The 20,000-nt window shown below is 41.6% G+C and overlaps 1 protein-coding gene across 1 annotated transcript in view; it reads left to right on the plus strand.

The window, feature by feature from the left end:
* LOC145407776 (uncharacterized) overlaps window positions 1-20,000 on the plus strand; it is a 274,264-nt gene that overhangs the window by 243,541 nt on the left and 10,723 nt on the right. The gene's annotated exons all lie outside the window — the stretch shown is intronic.

Below are 20,000 nucleotides of genomic sequence, written 5' to 3' on the forward strand. Positions count from 1 at the left end.
GGGAGAAAGAATGAGAGGGTAAAGAGAGAGTGAGGGAAAGTGAGAGAGGGAAGAGTGAGAAAGTGAGAGGTAAGGGAGCGGGAGGCAAAGGGTGACGAAGAAAAATAATAAAACGAAAGGGAAGAGAAAGCGAGAGAGAGGGAGACTGCAACGGTAAATGGGTGTGGGGAGAGAGAGAGAGAGAGAGAGAGAGAGACAGACAGACAGACAGACAGACAGACAAGCAGAGAGAGAGAGAGAGAGAGAGAGAGAGAGAGTGAGACAGACAGACAGACAGACAGATAGACACAAGCAGAGAGAGAGAGAGAGAGAGAGATTCTGTCCAAAATCCAGTTACAGTGAAAGATAAGATTGGAGACGAGATAAAAGTGCAGGCTATGATTGTACCCGTTCTCTCTCTCTCTCTCTCTCTCTCTCTCTCTCTCTCTCTCTCCATATCCCGTCTTCCTTTCTTCCTTCATTTCCTTCTTTTCCGCAGTTTTCCTCCCTCACTCTAAGAATTTCTTCCATCCTTCTCTCCTTCCTCGCTTCCTTCTTCTCTGATACATTCCTCTCTCCTTCCCTCATCTAATACTTTCCTCTCTCGTTCCCTTCCTCCCTCTCTTACTTTCCTCCCTCACTCTCTCCAAATCCTTTCTCCCCATCTTCCCTCCGTCTTTTTTCCCCGCAGTCCTATTCACCTAAGATTTTCCCTCCTTTCTTACGTCCTCCTTTCTATCTTTCCTTCTCTCATACCGCCTTCCCACCCTTCCCAGATACTTTCCTCCCTTTCTCTTTTCTCTCCCTTTCTCAAAATCTACTTTCTCTCCATCTCCCTTCCCTGTATTTCCTCTCCAACCGTGCCTTTCACCACCAAAGCCAAAGCAATTTCAGCTGACAATCACAGGCTCCTGAAACTCGCTTATAACTACTAATGGCAAAGGCTGTTTTTGTCACCAACTTCTTTGGAGGGGAGATTGTGCTTGATGGATGTGTGTGTGTGTGTGTGTGTTTTAATATGTCTGACTCTGGGTATAGGCTTCACAGTCTGCTATCAAGGCCCAGCAGTCCTCCTACATACCATACACCTCTACATGTCACCACTTCGGCGCTAACACCCACCGTCCATATTGAATACATGCTAGGGCTGTCTCATACAGGACTGGTGTATTGGTATTAGCGGGGGTATTTTTGCGACATGTCGGCGGGTCTTCTGGTAGATCAGTAAAGCCTGATTTAATGAAATTCAAATCCTTAACCTGTTCCCTGCCCCAGCCGGGATTTGAACCTGGGTCCGTTAGGACTGCAGGCCACCTCTCTACCGATTGAGCCGCGCCTGTGTGTGTTTGTGTGTGTGTGTGTGAGAGAGAGAGAGAGAGAGAGAGAGAGTTGGAGGGGTAATATATTTAATCTTTATAGAGATTTTACTTAACAAATAAGAGAGAGTTTTACACCAGGCCTCTTGTTTGCTAAGTCTATTTGTGTTAACTGCTAGAGAGAGAGAGAGAGAGAGAGAGAGAGAGGGAGAGGGGTTCTTTCTGTCTCCCTACTTTCTCACAACTTCTTTTCCTCTTTTCTTTTCCTATTCTGTTATCCCTCCTCCCTTCCATTCTTCTTCCTCTCTTTTTGTTTTCCCTCCTCATGTCCTTCCTTCCTTCCTCTCTCCTCTTCCTACTCATTTTCCTTCCATCCATCTTTACTTCTTTCCTCCTTTTCCCTCTTTCTTTCCATCTCTCCTTACTTCCTATCTTTCTCGCCTTCCCTCCTTGCTTCTCTCTCTGACTTTTATTTCTTTTCTTCTCTTTCCTTGTTTTCCCCTACTTTTTTCTTTTCTTCCTGCCTTCCTTACCTATCTCTTTCATTCCTTTTCTCGTACTCTTTATTCCTTCCTTTCTTCCTTCCATCCTTCCTTTCTTTCTTCCTTCCTTCCTTCCTTCCTTCCTTCCTTCCTTCCTTCCTTCCTTCCTTTCTGCCTCCTTTCGCTCTTTCCGTTCTTCCTCTCATCCCTCCCTTTTTCCCTTGCTTTTTTTTTCCATCTTTTTTTTTTTTTTTTTTTTTACTCTCGTTCTCTCCGCCCTAAGCATCCCCAGGCCACTCTCTAGTAATCGTGTAACCTGGTATTTAACATTCCTTACCTTTCATTCCACACATACCTCACCACACACCACTAACCCTTCTTCTCCCTCTTATCATCATCATCATCATCATCATCATCATCGTCAACATCATCGTCGTCATCTTCCTCCTCCTTTTATATGCACGGATATCCTTTTTTTTTTTTTTTTATACCTTCCTCAACGAAGCTGCAGAAGGTTATGTATTCACCCCTATTTAGCTGTTTGTGTGTTTGTTTTGTCCATATCTCAAAAAGTTATTGATGGATTTCAGTTAAATTTTAGGAATATGTGGGTCATGGGCCAAGGAAGAGTTGCTTTAATTTTGGTGGTGGTCTGAGTTCGAGTTCAGGACTTTTTTTTTTTTTTCACAAGATATCTCAAAAAGTTATTGATAGATTTTAGTTAAATTTTGTGGATATGTGGGTCACTGGCCAAGGAAGAGTTGATAAAATTTTGGTGGTGATCTGACTTGTTTGGTATATTTTCTTTTTCAGAAATCAGTTGAGGAAGGAAAGATTAATTATAATAAAAAAAAATCCACACACCAGAGTACAGGTGTCTTTCATTCATTTAAAATTATGTCATTAGATTGAACTGCTGTAGCCTGAAGTTTGAAGGAGGAATGCCTCTGTGATTGCTGTTTCCTGTTGTTATAAGTCCGCATTCTTTTTTTTTTTTCGGCTCTGCTTCCTCCCTGCTCTTTCCATCATCGTGCGCCTATTGATTTGATTACTTTTGTGTCATAATTCCTCTCTCTCTCTCTCTCTCTCTCTCTCTCTCTCTCTCTCTCTCTCTCTCTCTCTCTCTCTCTCTCTCTCTCTCTCTCTCTCTCTCTCTCTCTCACACACACACACACACACACACACACACACACACATTACTCTATCTATCTATCTACTCCCAGACGCCTATATCCCGTACGGGGTGGCCACAAACAAATCGTCTCCACGTCACCCTGTCCTCCTCCATTTCACTGCCACACCCCCCTCTCTCATATACCTCTCCTCTCCATCCCTCCATCTCATCCTTAGCCTTCCCCTCCCTCTCTTCCCCTCTACCTCACTTACATATACTCTCCTCGTCAGTCTCTCACTCATTAATACTGTTCTATTATTACTGGGTTAAACAGGATGCGGTAATAAAATCTGTGAAGTTAACATACTGTACCCCTGTTCTGTAAGTTAACATACTGTACCCCTGTTCTGTAGAGAGAGAGAGAGAGAGAGAGAGAGAGACTACTGCCACGTCACATTCCTCATTACGTGACGTTATAACACTGGGGTGGGTCTGCCTGCCTCATACTTTTTCCCTTTTATATAATTACTTGTGTCTAGTAGTCGAGATGTGAGGGGTGGAGTAGGAAGGATGAGCGGTTGTGCAGGAGGTATGAGAAAGTGAGTGTGAGGTATTAGGCAGTGAGTGTAAGGTATGAGGAAGTAAGTGTGAGGTATGAGGAAGTGAGTGTGAAGTATGAGGTGTGAGTAGTGAGAGGCGTAATTAGTGCTGACCCCAGGAAAGGTGATGAGTGACGGCCTGAAATTACCCACCTTGGAAAGATTAGCATATACCAGGCACAATACACTCAACCCTTCACACACACACACACACACACACACACACACACACACACACACACACACACACACACACACACACACACATACAGAGAGACAGACAGAGAGACTGACTGACTGACAGACACATAAAAACAGACACACTGACATACATGTACGCATGCACACACTCACGCATACACGCACGCACACACACACACGTACTCATTCATAAACGCACGCGCGCATACTCACATGTGCATATATGACCCTCTCTCTCTCTCTCTCTCTCTCTCTCTCTCTCTCTCTCTCTCACACACACACACACACACACACACACACACACACACACACACAGTCATGCCGCTGATACAACCTTTATCGATATTACAAAGATATAAGCAACACAGAAGAGTATATTAAGATGTATCACGCAAAATAAATGGCCGAGGAGAAGGTGTTAGGAAGTGTGGGTGGCAAAGAAGAAATACGGTTCACTACAGAATAATGATGAAGACCCCCCCCTTCAGCTGACCATAGAAAACGGGAATTAGACGCGGCATTACATTCTCATCTCACTCTTACCACGTACTGCATTACTGTCAACTCTTCTAAATTTAATCTGCTTATGAGATTGCTCGTTTATCTTTTATCTTCTCTCGTAGCTATCAAAGACTTCACAAATATGAGTGAATATTAATGTAACAGAATACGAACGGTAGGTGGTGATAACAATGCTGTCTTTTCCTTCAGTAATTTTTTTGGGGGGAGGAGGAGGGAAGGTGGCTATTCTTTCTACCTCCGGGCCATTTTATTCGGGACAGGAAAGGTTCAGACCGGAATGATAAACAGTAGCCTTTGTTAACCCCTTCAACATCAGTGAACACTCTTATGCTGGGTATTGTTGGATGGAAATAACAATGATAAACTGAGAGAGAGAGAGAGAGAGAGAGAGAGAGAGAGAGAGAGAGAGAGAGAGAGAGAGAAAACAGAAAAAATGTCACCAAATTCAAGACTAGATAACGATGGCATAGTTCGGGTCCTCACTTTGGAAGGGTTAATTTGGGACTGCTTTCGTTTCACTTTCTCCTCTCCCCCCCCCCCTCTCTCTCTCTCTCTCTCTCTCCGTTTTTATTTAATTTCCCAAAGCCAGACCCTCACTTAACGCTCATTTCTCGTGAACTTTAAGCTCCAACGAAGCATGGCCGTTCCTGAAGCTTCCCAGGTGTTGAATGGCGACTTAGCTACAATTATTACTGTACTTAACGAAATTTCCTTGTTCATTCATTCATTCTCTCTCTCTCTCTCTGCATAATCATGGACTTCGGGTAAAATCAATCCCCCATATTCAAATAACACATTGGTATCATTTCAGACTTCTTATCATTCGCTCTTTCCGAAATTTTCCCTAGTCTTTCACATAGATTTTTTTTTTTCCAGCATAATTTCCAACTGACAGCATTTATTTCTCGATCTGGCAGCATTGTTACTTTCCGTCTAAGCAGCATTGATTATTTCCAACTTAGGGCCATGTCTTATTTCCGAAATTTCTCCCGTAAGGCCAGTTACAGTTGTGGGCATTTTTTTAAAGCATAATTTCCAACTTATTCGTCAGTTTTCAGGGTAATTTTAAACACTGTCAGCATATCGTCAGTATAATTTAAAACTGTCAGCATATTTTTCAGCGCATTATAAAACATGGTCAGCATATTGTCAGTGTAATTTTAAACAGTCAGCATATTTTCAGTCTAATTTAAACACTGGCAGCATATCCTCAGCGTAATTCTTAACATTGTCAGCATTTGTTCAGAGTAATTATGATCATTGTTAGCATATTTTCAGCGTAAATTAAAACATGGTCAGCATCATTTCAATGATTTTTAAACGTCAGCATAAGTTCAGAGTAATTATAATCATTGTCAGCATATTGTCGTGTAAATTTAAAGTGTCAGCATTTTTGCAGTGTAATTTCAAACATTGTCAGCATATTTTCAGTATAATTTTCAACATAGCGGCATTTATTACTTCCTGAATTTCTCTCGGCTCATGCCATTACACTTGCTGGCATTTTTTTTAGCGATACACCAGCCTCGCTCCTCGTTCCAGGCCAGGAGAGAGAGAGAGAGAGAGAGAGAGGATGAGCAAAAACTAGTTAAAGTGTGCGGTAACGAGGGCAGGACAGGGTGGAGAAAGCGTAGAGAGAGAGAAAAAAAAAAAAGAGAGAGAGGGGGGGAGTAATGAATGACAGAATATATAGCAATTGAGGTATGGAGGAAAAAATGTAAAATGTGCTGACAACAAGATCAGGAGAGAGAGAGAGAGAGAGAGAGAGTAAAGGAAGATGGAAAAGTAAGACATCAAGAGAAAGAGGACGGGATAAAAGCAAGTTAAATTTGTGGGAGAGAGAGAGAGAATTACATAGTTACTTATATTTGCAGACCACACAGGCTTACGGCACTTTCCTGGTAGTAGGCCCTTAGAAATAAATTTAATGTTTCTTCGTCTATCTCACATCCTATCCGATTTCTTTTTATTTATTTATTTATTTTTTTTTGGGGGGGAGGCGTATAAACCTCTTTGAACTTTCTTGACTGATATTTTAACTCTCATTCCCTGCTCTTTCAAACTAAACTTCTTTTTCTTCCTCTTCCTTACCTTCCTCCTTCCTGTTCTTCTTCCTCTTCTTTGTTTTTCCTTTCCTCCTTTCTCCTCTTCATTCTCTTCATTTTCCTTCCCTTTTCCTAATCCTCTTCATATTCATCTTCCTTTTCCTTCTCCCCTCATTCTTCGTCACCCATTATGGGATTTCAAGCAACTGCATCCACCTTAGTATCTTTCTGATATTCGTTTATTACTCGTCCCCGAGCCATTTTCACTCGGTTTGTCTGTCTGTTTGTTTATGTGTCTGTCTGTCTGTCTGTTAATAACTTTAAGCAAAAACTGTTGGTGCGATTTTGACTAAAATTACGGGTATGATGAGGTATGACCTTCTGATCACCTGGTTGAATTTTGGGCCAAATTGGGCCAAGGCCCTGGCTCTAGGCCCCAAAAATGTAAAAAAAAAAAAAATCGCCATAACTCCTTTCAAATACGTCATATCAAAATGAAACCAAAACCTAAAGGCGCATCTTTCAAATCTACATCCTAGAGCATGCCTCACATCAGGGGGATCACCCCCTCAGTTAGTGGTAGGGAGTCAATGTCAGGTGCGTAGGGTCTAAAATTTCAAATGGGCATAAAATCGCCAATTTTCACCCGATTTACTTGATATATGACACTGAAGATATCCTGTTGTGTTTATACGTCAGCACTAAAAATGACTGCCGGGGACGGGTTTGCTGTGCCTTAGCACCGCTTCTTGTTTTTATTCTTTTTACAGCGATAAGCAAACTTCTTATACTCTCACCAACTCGCACGTGATTTTATTTAGCGCAGTAAAACCCTTGGCAATTAAAAGGTTAAAGCAGTTTTATATCCGACTTACTGTGATGGTTGTGATTAGTTATTTTATTCCCACTGACTTCAGACGGTTTGGTTCAGTGAAGAGAAACTATGCAATTTAATGGTTAAGTAAATGAGAGATTGTGCTGTTGTTAGAACGACTGTTAAAGACGTGTGTGTGTGTGTGTGTGTGTGTGGATATATACATATAGAGCTTACGTACAGTACATACATACATATTGATATAGCAGATAGATAGATAGATAGATAGATAAATAGATACATAGATAAGCCCATTCCCCAAACAGGTTGCAAGTATGTCACCTCACACTAAATAAGGCGATTTTTTTTTTGATGCAAAGGTTTTCGTCACACTAATATGGCAGCCTTTTTTATTTTCCTGTTATTCTTTTTTTATCTACTGGTTTAATATCCACAGCCCCGAAGCAGGGACATTGGAGTGGGTCTTAGGTGAGAGGAGATGTTCGCTTGGCAGTAAAATTAGGGACCTGGATGGACTGTGACTGTTGTATGGAGTTTTGCAGGGGGAGATTGGGAGCTAGCAAATACTGATTGTCCTCCGGAATGGCCCTTTTGTACTTATTATTTTTCAACATCATCATCATCATCATATTCATCATCATCATCATCATCATCATCATCTTTTTCTTCTTTTGCTACTGCTACTACTACTACTACTATTTCTTCTTCTACTTCTTCTTCCTCTTCTTCTTGGAGGAATGCATCTGTGGATTAGAAAGACCAGGCCACCAGCTTCCAGCAGCAATACTAACAATCATGCCATACCTTCTTCAGTAGAAAGTAGTTTGCAGTAATAATAATAATAATGTTACCCGCCTGCACTCGTCCACCCATGTCAAGCAGCGTGTTCCATCCCACTGACCTCTCTTTACCAACACACACACGGAGCGCCCAGCAGAAACCTACATTCACTTTGGCTGTAGAAGGTGCGTTTTTCTCTTTTACTCTCTAGTCTCCAATCACCGCGCTGCTAAACGTTCCGGCACGATAACATTTTCCTTTGTTTTTTGTTTGTTACATTCCCGCTCCTGCCTGGATACTGTAAGCACAAACAGAGCATTCAGTTTACAGCCACTAAACTTGTAGAATGTGTGTTTTATCGCTATAATGCTTTACTGTTAAGTGTCCAACCTTTGCGCATCTAAGCAGTCCAGTGCGATGACTTTTCTTGTTAATTATATTCTTGCTATTGCCTGGCGATTGTAAAGAAACACGGAGCATTCACAGAGGACTACATTCACTCTGGTTGTAGTGTGTGTGTGTGTGTGTGTGTGTGTGTGTGTGTGTGTGTGTGTGTGTGTGTGTGTGTGTGTGTGTGTGTGTGTGTGTGTGTGTGTGTGTGTGTATTCCCCTCCCTAGTAAACGCCTTTATTTCGTTTAGATGCCACCGTACTTACAACTCTTTCGGTACGATGACGTCTTGCGATTCTGTAGATGGTTCGATCACATGGAACAAGTGAAGGACTGACTAAAGAACGTATCCCCAGTCTCTGGTTTTTAAAGACGCTAACCACCTAAGCGTCCACCCCAGTTTCCGCTTCCACAAACATTAGCGAAAATTTTGGCGAGTAAAAGAACCATAGATATGTGCATTATTAGAACGGCGAAGTTAAACAGTAAGCTGTATACGATCTTGCATTTCTTTGCCTCAGACTCATATGACCTGAAATCATACATTAAAAGAAAAACGCCTTCCTTTATTATGCATGTCAATTCTCCGCGTATATCATTGCCCTAATACTCCACTTTTACTTTCCTTGAAACTAGGCAAACTGGTACAATAACACCATGCCTATAATTGCCCTAAAACCTCACAAATATAGGCCGTAAGAACCGGCAAGTTTCAAAACAACAGGTCAGGATTTTAATGTAGATTTTGCTTTCAACCAGAGACAGTTTTTTTTTTTTTTTTTTTTTTAATGGTTGGCTTGCTAATGCGACCGATAGCAGAGGCACTTTTCTAGCCAGGTTTTTTTTGGTAATCATTTGTGTGGTTGTGTAAGGCTTGTGATCCCACACTAGATTTTTAATTTTAGGCAGCTTTTTTGTTGTTTCTATGATTGTGCAAGCTTTGTATCCATCCCCTTGTTTGTTTGCTTTTACGTAGCTTTTTTGTAGCTGTTAAGGACTTTGATGTAAACAGACTATTAAGGGTTATGTTCTAGGGGAAAACTTGGACTTTGAAAACTTAATTGCCTGTCCTAAAGATCCCGTGCAGTCAATATGCATAAAACCCGAGCCTTCTTCACTGACTTGTCTGGTGGGCCACTTTCACTAATCAGGTGTTTTAGCATTTTTCAGCGCTGCAAAGGGTACCGGAGCACTGACCGCGCGACGATCGTAATCCGGGACTTGCCAGGTGTGATTATTGTATGCTGAGGTGTAATTGTGCTGTGCTGAGTGTGTCGTGGTGCGTTGTGCTGTTGCAGTGTTGTGTTGTTATGGTGTGCTGGGGTGTTGTGCTATGATTAATGATATTGATGTGGTGTTGTGCCGTGCTTAGTGTTTGTGGACTATGTTGTGTTGTGTTATATTGAGTATGTTGATGTGTTTTGTGTCAGATCTCATGCATCTGTTTTACACTTAAGTCATGTCCTTCACTTTCCTCCCGGACACATGATATCCACAGAAAACCATATGTTGACAGGGAAACATACCAAGCCTCTCTCAGCTTTAGAATATTAGGCAGATGAAAATGAGAAGTAGAAGAGGTGAAAAATTACGCTCACCTTTGACCTAGGCTGCACCTGGGATCCGTATACTTAACCAGCTTAGGAGACATTCTAACACTTCTTCCTCAGTGATGTATGTGATATATTATAGCCTATTGTTCTCTTGTTAAAGCTATTATTTGTCTCTCTAATACCGTCTCAGATTGCAGAAACACAGACAAGAGGATATTACCTTGCCATGTAGAGAAATAAATTGGTTAACCCTTTCTTTCCGAGGCCGTATTTCATCGATTTTTTTTTTTTATAACGGAGTGCGCCTCAGAACGGAAGGGTTTAATGATGGTTATATATGACTTCTCGGCTTCTAAAATTCTCTCCAGAGCTGAACCAAATCGTCAGGTGGTAACAATAATAGAATATAAAATACGTCATTGCAGTGAAGGGGTTAAGTTGAGATACGAAAGGGCGTGTCAGTTCTTCATCATCTTCTTCGTCTTCTTTTTTCCTTCTTCTTCTTCTCCGTCTTCATCATCATCTTCTTCTTCTTCTTCTTCTTCTTCTTCTTCTTCCATTTAAACTTCAATAATAGCCTCTTTCCCTCTTCCATCCATCCATCCCTTTCTCTTTACTTTCAAATCTCAGCCCCACCTTTCCCACCAGCATCCCAAACTCTCTCCCACGACTTGCTCTCAAACCCATAAATTTAGGCCTTCAACTGGTCCTCGCTTGGAGGCCTAGTCTGAGAGAGAGAGAGAGAGAGAGAGAGAGAGAGAGAGAGAGAGAGAGAGAGAGAGAGAGAGAGAGAGACGGACAGACAGACAGACAAACAAACAAACAAACAGACAGACAAACAGACGGACAGACAAATGGATAGACAGACAGACAGTGTGTGTGTGTGTGTGTGTGTGTGTGTGTGTGTGTGTGTGTGTGTGTATGTGTGTGTGTGTGTGTGTGTGTGTGTGTGTGTGTGTGTGTGTGTGTGTGTGTGTCGGCATTTCCGTCCGTTCCTTCCTAAAGCCTCAGCGCTTTTTTAAAACAGTGTGCATTCAGACATATATCGAACAGACAGTGAACGTTTGCATCCTTTGCTTTTCATTCATTCAGGTCTGTACATTTAGTCAGTTATTTCCGCACTAAAGACAGCTCTACACTGGCCAAAAATATTAAGCTACAAATTAGAGCAGAGTATGAAACGTTGGATTTCTCTTACCCTTTTGCTGATGCTTCACTTGGATATACAGGATAGTCGACCGCATGTTGCACTCTCCAGTCTTGTGGGTTACGGGGACGGATCAGTCTACTGGTGTGAGGAGCCAAGATGTTTCGGATGTTTCGTGAAATTGCTAAGAAACAATGCAATCTAGGAACGTAAATAAGCAAACTCTATAACTTATGAAAACAATAAAGGGGCAGCAGAAAATTATACAGGGTACACACTGCTAATCTAACTGGGCCGTCCCCGCAACACACGAGCTTTGAGTTGTGCAGTGTATAGACCACCCTGTACATCTGATCTAACAGGAGTAGGTTCTAAGGAGACTAGAGCCTGAAAAACCACCTATCTGGCGTCCATTTTCATCTGTTGCTACACCGACCCCAACAGCCGCAGCGAGATCTTGTGCATAACTTCTCAAATGGGTATAAAGCTACGGATAATATTAAGACGGCTAAATTAGAAATGCAAATGCTAAAAAAAATGATCGGAGAGAGAGAGAGAGACTAGAAAAAGAGAGAGAGACTAGAGAGAAAGAGGAGTATGAGAAGGAAGGATACTTTGACGTTCAGGGAGGAATGAGAAATATGGAAGCTGAGACACAATTCTGGCTGGGAACTGTAGGCGAATTTTTGCTTGTAACGGTCCAGATAGTTAATAAGGAAAACTGCTGGATTTGTCACTGAACACATGAACTGCTTATACAAGACCATCGGGAAATAGTGATTTCTTATTTATTTAGATTCTGATATATCTCTTTTTCTCGTTCTCCTTATCGCGCAGAGACCGGACAGACAGATTTTCCGAAGTGACAGGACAGTTGAGGTTGGATCTGAGGAAGAATCACTGAAAATTTAAGATTCTGGCACCGAATTCAAAAACATACGATAAATTTCTAGTACCCAGATTTTTTGAAGGATGGACGAAGCAAGGGTGGTACAGAAACTTCCCACGTCTCCTACTCTTCCTGCAAATCAAAATCAAGTTACGAGAGGGAGTTGGTTGTAATTATTTTTGAAACTCCCATCCCCAATTCGTGGAAAAAATAAGAGAGTGTGTGTTAAAACAAAGAGAAGTGAAGGTGCGTTTTCTCTGGTGACGCACTTCAGTTTTCTCCCGGGAGGAATGCAGGGGGTCACCTTGAACGGGGTAGAGCGGCTGGCTGTAGACTAGATTCAGCGTGTGCGTGGGTTATGAAGGAATGAATGAGAGAAGGGTGTGTATTACTCTGGCAGTCTGAGAGAGAGAGAGAGAGAGAGAGAGAGAGAGAGAGAGAGAGAGAGAGAGAGAGAGAGAGACAGACAGACAGACAGACAGACAGAGACAGAGATCCACATAGATGAGGGAATAAATGAGAAAACAAGGAGTCACATAGAACATTTGCCAGATTGAGAGAAAAAAGAATATATGTCAGATGAAACAGAAGACAAAGAAAAGAAAGGGGTAGAAATGGGTACATGAAAAAATGAGCAATGCATATAAAACTTTTGCCAATGGAGAGGAAAAAGAAAACAGACTCAATAAAAGAAAGATGCAAAAAAAGGTGAAAAGGATGAGAAAATATAATGAAGATATATACTTAGAAAACAAGATGCATGTCAGACCTTAGCCAGATAGAAAGAGAAAAATATAAAAGAAAATAGAGAAGAAAATAAAGGAGAAAGGGAGTGAAGAAGAATAAAGATGAACGTTTGAGTTGTCTTCTTTCTCGCTTGATTTAGGGTTGTGTTGACGCTTTGGTAATTGTAGTGTTGCTGTGTTGTGTGCATATTGTGTCTCGCGTGTTAAGTGTACATTATGTGTGTAGAGAATGGTGTAGGAGGGTGTGTGTGTGTGTGTGTGTGTGTGTGTGTGTGTGAGAGAGAGAGAGAGAGACAGACTAGCACACAGACAGACAAACAGACAGTGTACGCATGTGTGTGTGTGTGTGTGTGTGTTTATAAGAGAGAGAGAGAGAGAGAGAGATGGAGGGAGGGGGGGTTCAGGCTATCCATGCCACATCTCAGTCCAGCACCACAATTACTAGACTCCACCACCACCACCACAACCACACCAGAGTTTCTCTAGTAGATTACACCCCTCTCTCTCTCTCTCTCTCTCTCTCTCTCTCATAACAACCTAGCTTGCACCAATAACATACAAGAGGGTACCGAGGTGTAATGCGCAGAATGAATCGCAAAAGTAGAGGCTTTAAGGAATCTCCAGAGCTACATAGAATATGGTCGTCCAGCCTTTGTCGCTGTTGTCACTAAGAAATGTAATTGGGAATCGTACTTTCACGGGATCCTTATCAGTTTAATTTTACGATTTAAATTTTACGATAAACAGGTTTCCACAGTTTTAACTCTCTCCTTGAGTCATACTGATTACCTCCGCCAAAGAGGTTATGTTTTCACCCCTGTCTGTTTGTTTGTTGGTTGGTTGGTTCGTGAGCAAGATTACACAAAAACTACTGGACGGATTTCCACGAAACTTGGTAGAAGAATGGGTCTTGGCCCAGAATATATTCCATTAAATTTTGGTGCGGATCCGGGTAAAAGTGCGGATCCAGGATTTTTTTTTTCTTTAACATTGCGAGATAGGGCGTTTTTCGACATTTTCATAAATTTTTCAGTGAATATTGCATGGATGTTGATGGCGGGGGTATGCGCTCTACTGAGTGCCATTCTAGTTTTCGTATGTTTTCACTTTAATGATGACTGTGTTGCGAAGTCTTGGGTTGATGTATGGGTGAAGACAGAGGCGTAAACAGATTCCTTGACACTTATTTTAAGCTTAGGAGTATTTACCAGGTCGGCCGAGAATCAGAAGACGTCAGCTGTGGTAACGTAACCATGTTTTTTTATTTTTTTTTTTTTAATCGACCATGTTACCATGTTACTGTTTTCCTTGTGGTTGTACAGTGGGTGTTGTGACGTCAGTACGGTGATGGTTTGGTAATCAAATACGCTACTTTTGTGGATTATTGCAGCACAAATTAATGCAATGCTTGTTTCCTGTTCCATCACTGCAATTCAGGCACTATGGCCAGCACTGCAGGATAAAATAAGTAACACTAGAAACACTCAGTATTAAAAAGGAGAAGAAAAAAATAGTTATGTAACTAAAACTAAGAAATATACCAACGACGTCATAGACTACATCAAGAACAAAATTAGAACAAGCAAGCCTCTAGTTGTTGACGATAATGAATAAAAACCTTGGAACTGATGAAATATACCTAGCCTCTGCCACTGCTAACTACGCCCAGTAGCCTAATGTGGTATACAGGTTGATCAAAAATTAATAAGCAAAGCGGTTCCGCAAATGCGTGACAAAAATGGAGTCTTCCCTTCCCTTCGCGGTTTATGGTCTAAGCCTGCGACTATCAGGAGTATACGGGAGTATCATATACAGCCATCTCCATTGCCCTGTGTTGCAGGGACGGTTCTGTCTGATTTGTGAGGAGCGAGGATTATTTTGGGTGCCTTATTGCATGACTCTATGATCATGTAATAAGTGACGCGAAAAAGTAGATCTTAAAGGGCATGAAAGAGGTTAAAATATAATGCAGAGTATCCCTGTTACCGTTGAGTCGTTCTCGCAGTACGTGAGCAGTGGGCTGGGTTGTATATGGGAAGACAAAGTACGTTATGAACGGTACGAAGAGCGCAAAAGAAGAGAATTTTTGCAATCAGAAAATGAGTTTTTTTTAATAAAGTCGGGTCACCTGTGAAGAACCGTCGTCAGTATAATCTACAAATGTTTGTATTATTTTCTCTCTCTCCCTCTCTCTCTCTCTCTCGTGCCCGCTACTTTCACCACCCGTGTTGCCTACTTTCTCGCTAACTCTAATACCAGAAGACTCGACGCTAACATCGTATCTTGTGTTTTACCATTGAAATGTGAACTTTACATTTTCTTTCGGCTGATGTCGTGCAATTTTAAGCAGTTCAAATCAACCGTCCCCTTTTCTGTCCAACTCTCTAATACAAAAGTCAGCCGGTATTCTAATTCGTTCATGTACGCAGTTGGTTTACTCTGGAACTGTCTTCCTAAGTCTAACCTCCCTATTGTGTTCATATACATATAGATAGATAAATAGATAGATAGACAGAATTTATAACTTATAAAAGTAGTGTGTCCAGGGATCTTGCAGTGAACTGATCTTGAATTTGGCTCCCTTTTTTTGTTCATTAGTTTTCTGTATGAAAGAAGCTTGCGAGTTATAAGACTTGAGATTTTTTGTGTGTGTATAAAAAGGATGATTTTCCTCAGTATAGTATGTTCCAGAGCGAAAGAAGAAGAAATACTGTTTGGCAAAAAACGGCTACACTGTCCGTCTCCTACGACTCGCTCTCAACTAAATATTCTTGTCTAAGATTAACTGGAATAAAATGCTAAAGTTATTCGTCGTTACTATTTGACGGTACACTCCCAGGCTTCTGTGACACACTCAGCTGGATAAAATCGTCTGGAGTTACCTGGGAGAGAGCACTAAAATTATCCTGACCATGACCATACAAAGTTTATTAGGCTCTCAAGATAGCCTCACTGGGTTTCGAAAGTTGTTGGTGACAGTTTCTTTATTAGTCGTTATTAAGTGGATCAGTATTTTTGTTCGCAGCTGTATATGAAGGAGGGTGGCTTGGAATGGCGGGAGGCAGCGGTGATGGACTGTAGTAAAGAGGCTTGGAGGAGTTTTTTTTTTTTTTTTGTTAGATTACTTGTCTGGCAACTGGTGAAAAAATAGATATTGTGTGTGTGTGTGTGTGTGTGTGTGTGTGTGTGTGTGTGTGTGTGTCTGTTGTCTACCTGTAAGTACAGTATGTATGTATGTATGTATTATGTTATGTGTGTACGTCGTATATATGCATAGATGCATGTAGGTAGGAAAGTAGGTATGCACGCGCGCGTGTGTATGTGTGTGTGTGCCTTTATGTGTGAGAGTGTGTGTGTGGTGGGATGGATGAGAGAAGGGGAAAGGGTCGTTCCGAAGTATGAACAAATGACATAAACTCTGAGATATCGTTCTATCGAGGCCACCTCTCAACGGATGTCTCAACAGGTATAGGGTAACAAAACGTAGCTTCACAGTAATGCTAAGGCAAATGGGTAGAACGTTACCTGACAACTAGAACGTAACCTGAACAAATTTGGTAAGGGACAACTGACAGAAAAAATGTAAGTTGATAAACAGACAAAAAATAACTTGACAAATGGATAGAACTTCATCTGACAAACTTGATGAAATACAACAGATAGAATATGAGCTGACAAATAGATAGAACATGACAAAAAAAAAAAAATGGATAGATCGTTACCTGACAACTAAATAGAACGTAAGGTGACAAATAGATAGAATGTCAGCTGACCAATAGACAGAAAGTAACGTAACCAATAGACAGAACATAACAGATTATGGGTTACAGCATAAGTAATGTGATAACGTGGCTGACTATGACTCAGACTGGAGGACGTACTCTAGTGGGTGTAGGAGGCTCCCAGGCACCCCGTGGCCACTAGTTTTCTGTATAGCACTTAAAAGCTCTTCATCATTTTGTATATCTGTTTGATGTCGGTATTGCTGGTATCCTATAAGAACACATCAGCACTAAGTATGGAAAACAGACGACTCTTACAATAAAAAAAATTATATACATTAACAGAAATTAAGAGTATATCAGCATGACTTTCGGAAAACAAACAACCTCTACAATAAATACCTATGAACAGAGAAAAAGTTGTAAGAGGTGCTAGAGAACTTCACATGCCCTCGAAAATATACACAAAGGCACAAACACTCTTGCATATACATAGGCCTACGGACAGAGACTAAAGCACATGCTGGTTTATTCACACACACACACACACACACACACACAGACACACACACACACACACACGCCCACCGTATCGTCTTTCAACAGCTATCCACTGCCTTGTATCGTTAGCGTGTTTTTCAGTCCTCGCTGTAATATCCTACATCTTTGCGCACATCCTCTATACTCTATTCTTGCACTGAGAGGCTAAGTTTTTATCTGTGTAAAGTGTGAGAGCTAAACCCCTTCTATTCAGTGACTTTTTTATTTAATTCTCGCTACTTCCAGACTATTTTATTTATTCCTTGTATTAATGGATTGATTCAACTCGTCATCTGTTTCCTCTAGTTTCGAAACGTCTTTTCTAAGGTGAATAAAATAGTCTGAAGCCGCCAATAATAAAACTGAATATACGTCTTTCTGACTGAAGGGCGACATGCACTTTATATTATTCTTGCTATCTCCAGACGGTTTTACCCAATTCTGGATAGATTTTTCCTTTGATAGGAGGTAGATATACCCTGAATATACTCCCTCACTGCTACAGATCTTTACTGAGCTAAATAAAATCGTCTGGAGGTGGCAAGACTAAAACGAAAATTGCGTCCTTGGGCTGAAGGACTTAACCACATATTACTGAAACTTCCACTAAACGATTTCATTAACTAAGGCTATATCTAGCCACCCCAGCTCGAAAAGCTTTCCCGGTGCTGAATGAAATTGTCTTGTGGCCGTAACAATAAAATTAAGTGGACGAGGTGAGGAGTGAAGGTGCAAAGTGAAGGGTATTATGTGTGCAGTGTCCGGGTTGCGTTGTGTGGCCGACCAGTCCAGTGCCGCTCGGTTTGTGGTGTCGTGTGTTGGGTCAGTGCGTGCTCAATGGCACCTTAACTACAGTGCACTTACTCTCACCCGACACAAATCCTTAGCCCCTTTTAGCTCTGCTGATGGCCATGTGTAATTAGACTGAGGGTTTAATTAGTCTAGTAACCAAGGAGACTCTTCTACCTCATAATCAAGACTCTTCACTATAGTGCATTTACTCTCACCTGATAAAGATCCCTGACCCCCCTTAACACGATTAATTGCTAGGTGTAATCAGACTGAAGGATTGATTTCTCTAGTAACCAAGGAGACTCATTCCTACCTCATAGTCAAGGCTCACTGAAATTTATGCAAACAGCGACTAAGTATTCAAGCTGTGTGAGTGACCCAGTTCCTTCAGATGATAGCACACCGACAGTCCCAGAGAAACACCTTGAGCTGAATCAAATCGTCTGACGGTAGCTGGTGCACTCCTGACCCGCACCTCGACACGTTGACGTATCTGATGGTTACTGAGTTCCTTCCTGCCAGTTCAGTAGTGGCATCGTAGGTCCACATCTTCAGATAAATAATTCTTGGCAGTTTCCCTATCTCTTGTGACGCGCTTAATCAACTTAGTCGGTCCTCAATGTGTGTGAAAATCTAACGAGGAATGTGGAACTGAACTCCAGCTTAGGAGAGGGCTTGGCTGAATGTGTATTTTATGTCAGAGAAGTTAATATTTTCCTCCCATTTCATTCTCTACATCTGTCGTTTAGTTATATCTGTGAGGCCCCTATGCTGACCTTAAAGTACTTGACTGTTATCTTCATCTACGCGACTGTGACACTTGCCTTCCCCGTGACGCTCCTGTGATGGCCTCATGTGACGCCAGTTTGGTGTGTGTGCTGTGTTTAATCTTACTAAGCAGCGTGTGCGTGGTGATCATGTATGCACTGGTCATGGTCATCATCTTCTACTACTGCCGATGATTCACCAATACAAGTGGCATTTGCAGCTCTGACGCTTAGCCTGCAAACACGGTGACATTGGAAGTATGTTCGATAATACGATGTGCCGTGCATTTCAAACTAGCACATTTTACAGCTGCTCTTGTTAAGTGACTATTAACAATCTGTAAGTGCAGCACAGAATATTACATACGAGCAAGCAGGCATCAGTAAAGTCTGTCCAAGTGAATCAAGAAAACTGATCTTGCCTACAACCACTGCTAATTGATTGTTTGTTGGAACCCATTAAAACCACAGATTTTGACTTTTGTACTTCGCCAGCCTAATAAAAGAAAATCGAAACGTGGAAAGAAAATGGAAATATTCGGAAAGCCGCTAACCGTGTTCTCCCCTCGCCGACGCCGTGGCTTCCAGAACACGCCTCCCCCTCCCTCCTCCTCCACCAGGCTTTTCTCCAAGTTCTCCGCTTCTCTCTCAGACATTCCCTCCGGTATCGTCGGCGGTGGACCTCATATCTCTCCCTCGATCGGTGTGGTGGAAAAGAGGAACATATTCAGAGGGGGAGGACAGACGTACTGGATTCAGGATCGACCAAATGCGATTCACTATAAAGACTGGGCGGGCTGTGAAAATGGCGAGGGTAGAGAGCACGCCAAGGTGAAGTTTGACGATATTATTGAAGATGGAAGCACCCCTCAAAGGCCGCTTGTCCAAGGTGCTCATTATGACGACACTATCCTTGGGCCCGTATTCACATTGGTTAAAGGAAACTCCCTAGCACCTCTTCCTTAGCGATTTAGTTTTGAATGTGGCTTTGTCATATCCTTTTCTACATCACTGTGCAGATGGTGATATTAGAAGGATTTATATAACACGGGAAAGGGTAATAATGTGTAATACGCAAAATAAATCGATTAGGAAGAGATGTTAGGGAGCCTCCTTAAGAATATAGGGCTTGGTCTTCCTGCGGTATTCTAAGGCCCATATATACAGTATACGTCGGTTAAGGAAGCTCCTTAACACATCTTCCTGAGCGATTTATTTTACTAATCTCTCCTTATTACCCACTTCTGAGCATTTAAACCAGTCAGATATCACCATACTTATCATATGTAGCATACAAATTGATATTAAATATCCATATCCAAAAATAAGTGTCCAAGGAAGAGGTGTTATGCAGCTTTTTAACCGACGAGAATACGGACTTATGTGGCTTTGAAGATTTCGTGATGCCTCTTTCTTCCTGACTTATTCTGCACATAGCACCTCAGTATCTCTTATATACCATTGACAAATCAGGTCGATTTTAGGGCGATACAGCTGACACACAAGAAAGTGATGAAGTGGAGGGTGCAAAACAAATTGCTAAGGAAGAGGTGACACGAAGCCTCTGCTGTCACAAAACTG

Source organism: Coenobita brevimanus, chromosome 74 (genome assembly GCF_032717465.1).
Source record: "Coenobita brevimanus isolate Jiangsu-jjx chromosome 74, ASM3271746v2, whole genome shotgun sequence".
NCBI classification, from domain to species: Eukaryota; Metazoa; Arthropoda; class Malacostraca; order Decapoda; family Coenobitidae; genus Coenobita; species Coenobita brevimanus.